Source organism: Mandrillus leucophaeus, unplaced genomic scaffold, assembly GCF_000951045.1.
Source record: "Mandrillus leucophaeus isolate KB7577 unplaced genomic scaffold, Mleu.le_1.0 Scaffold245, whole genome shotgun sequence".
Taxonomy (NCBI): domain Eukaryota; kingdom Metazoa; phylum Chordata; class Mammalia; order Primates; family Cercopithecidae; genus Mandrillus; species Mandrillus leucophaeus.
Window position 1 is genome coordinate 1,468,128 of NW_012102532.1, and position 2,844 is coordinate 1,470,971.

The window sequence follows — 2,844 nt, forward strand, 5'->3', positions numbered from 1 at the left end:
ATTTTTTGGCTGGGCACAGTGGGTCACACCTGTAATCCCAGCACTTTGGGAGGCCAACGCGGGTGGATCATCTGAAGTCAGGTGTTTGAGACCAGCCTGACCAACGTAGTGAAACCCCATTCTACTAAAAATACAAAAATTAGCTGGGCTTGGCGGCATGCGCCTGTAGTCCCAGCTACTCAGGAGGCTGAGGCAGGAGAATCGCTTGAACCTAGGAGGTGGAAGTTGCAGTGAGCCGAGATCACACCACTGCATGCTGGCCTGGGTGACAGAACAAGACTTTGTCTCAAAAAAAAAAAAAAAAAAGTATTTGACATTTTTAAATGGTTGGAAAAACATCAAAAGAAGAATAATATTTTGTAACATGAAAATTACATAAAATTCATATTTCAGTGGTCATAAAAAGCATTACTGGAATACAGCCATGCTCATTTGTTTAGGTGTGGCCTATGACTGCTTTCGTGCTCCAACAGCGGGGTTGAGTCACTGTGACAGAGACTATAGGGACTACAAAGCCAAAAATACTGACCTTTGAGCCCTTTACAAAGTTTGGTGACTCTGGTCTGGGTTCAAACCCCAGCTCTGCTATTTATTAGTATGACCTTGGGCAAGTCACTCAACTTCTCTGTGCCTCAGTTTCCTCTTTTGTAAAATGGGGGATAATAGTTATTATTAATAACTATTAGGAGGATTAAATAAATCAGTAGTTGAAAAGTGCTTGAAACAATGCCTGGCACACAGTCAATGCAATATGTGTCTAAACATGGTAAGATTTAACCTATTGAACTTGAATTGTCAAACATTAATTAAGGAATAAGTAAAAATTATTATTTTTATTTTTTAAAAAATTACTACTTTTATGACTAGAATAAGAATTTAAAATTGAACCTGGATTAACAAAATCTAGGGTTTCAAATCCAGAGCTTCAGTAAATTAAATATTAAACTACAAAGTCACCCTGTTAGCCCTTTCCCAGCACCTCTGGGACTGTGGACCAAGTTCTGTGAATGATTCTATGGCCCAGGAGATCAAAGATCTCTAGGGTTTATCAGTAAGTCTTCTCTAAGGCTGGGAAGTGGGTGCCTGGAGTTATGCCTGGATTAAATTTTGACTTCCTAGCCGTCTGATTTTGCACAAGTCTTATCTGTAAAGTGGGTCTAGTAGTATCTATTTAATAGGGGTATTAAGAAGATTAAAAGCATTGAGATACACAAAGTGTTTTACACAACGCCTGGATTTTAGTAAACATCAGTTATTATTATTAGCATTCTTCCAAGATCTGCACACAAAGTGACTTACTGCTAATCAGTCGATAAACTCCTAGCAGAGCAGGTTATGTGTGTCGTGATGTTTAAGTGGTACTGGGAAACTCTGGTTGCCGTGATGTTCTGAAATTCTACTGTATCAGATGGGTTCCTCTAAACATTGCTCTCTGTACGGGTCCTGTTTTCAAAAGCATGCACCTTCTGGAGGGCATCTCTTCAGCCTTGTGTGGTTTAGTTTATCAGGTACTAGGTATTTTCCTCACGATGGCAGCCTGAGAACAGGGGACACTCAAGGGCTGGGATTTGTGTGCTCCAGAAGAAAACGGGGCATAGGATTGGGCGTCTGAAAGAGGGCGAAAAGGCAAGGAAAAGGAGAAATGTTGCACAGTCTTATGGTCTCTCCCCTGCCATTCTGTTCCCCTGAGGTGTCAGAACAGCTTCTCTGTCTTCCCAGGGATGAGTTTACACAGACATTCCCTGTGGCCCCCTGAGGCCTCCACCTTTGAAATCTGCAGAGCAGCCAGGGAACAAGCCCGGCGCATGGCGCCACCTGCTGCCTGCCTGGCTCTCTGCTCGTGCACCCTGGGCTGGGATGGAACTTCTGTTCGTCTGGCACTACTGCCCTTGCTCATTTACCGGCAGCCCTGGGCCCCTCCTTGCTCTTCTCCGTGACACTAGGACTCCCTTGGTCTTGAAGCCGGGTGAGATTATCGGGGTTTGTTTCCCAATGACTTTGAGGTTTGACAGCAGAGCACATTCTCTGGCAGATGAGGGGGCCTGAGGCTTAGTCTTATTCCGTGATTAAAAGCATTTCTTGTATGTTTGTGCTTTCCCAGCCTGGAGTGGTGGGAATAAGGCCGCTATGTTGACTTAGTGGAAGGAAGGGCTGACTCACTGTACACCTTCCCTGTACGTTACCAGCTCGAGATCTCAGGATGCGTTGGACCCTATTTTGGTCTCCGGAATTTGTCATCATTCAGTGCTATTTTCCCCATTATGCAGAGGTGGAGAGGGATTGAGGCGGGGGCGGGCCCCTGTCTCCATGGAGACAGTGACGCTGCCCCGCTAGGGGTTATTTGGAAGTGGGGCAGACCTAGGAGGCTGAAGAAGGCCTCGGACTGAACTCCCCAGTCCCTGGTGTTAGGGCCTTTCTCTTTCTTGTGCTTGGGAACATTAGCCAGCTCCATTTTAGAGGGGGAGAACTGAGGCTCAGAAGGGGCAGCGAATCCCCTTGGGTCACAATGCGCCCAAGGGAAGAGGCAGGATCAACTGAGCCTAAGATCTCGCGTCTTAGGCTTTCCCCTAGAACCTGGGAAGCCCTTCTTAGCTCCATTCTTCTTTGAGCTTACCGTCAAACAAATCCTAGGGCCCGTGGCCTTTTTGAGCGCTCCTAGAGTCGACTCTCCAAGACCTGCTCGCTAAGGTGCTCTTCCCCTTTAAGACTCACGGCTCTTCCCGTCAGGCTGCAACGCAGTCTTAAGGCCCCGCCCCTTCAGACAGCTTCCGCTGGGCCTGGGCCGCAGCAGGGCGGTCACGGCCCCTTTAAGTTTGAGCCCCGCCCCCTGACTCCCCGCCCCCC

At 47.2% G+C, this 2,844-nt stretch overlaps 1 protein-coding gene across 1 annotated transcript in view; it reads left to right on the forward strand.

Moving 5' to 3' along the window:
* The first annotated feature begins 2,318 nt into the window (after nt 1–2,318).
* Nucleotides 2,319–2,844, forward strand: part of PEX5 (peroxisomal biogenesis factor 5) — a 38,273-nt gene continuing 37,747 nt past the window's right edge. The window contains exon 1 of the mRNA XM_011983064.1: nt 2,319–2,688. The gene's annotated coding sequence lies outside the window, so the exon portion shown is untranslated. The remainder of the gene's footprint in view (nt 2,689–2,844) is intronic.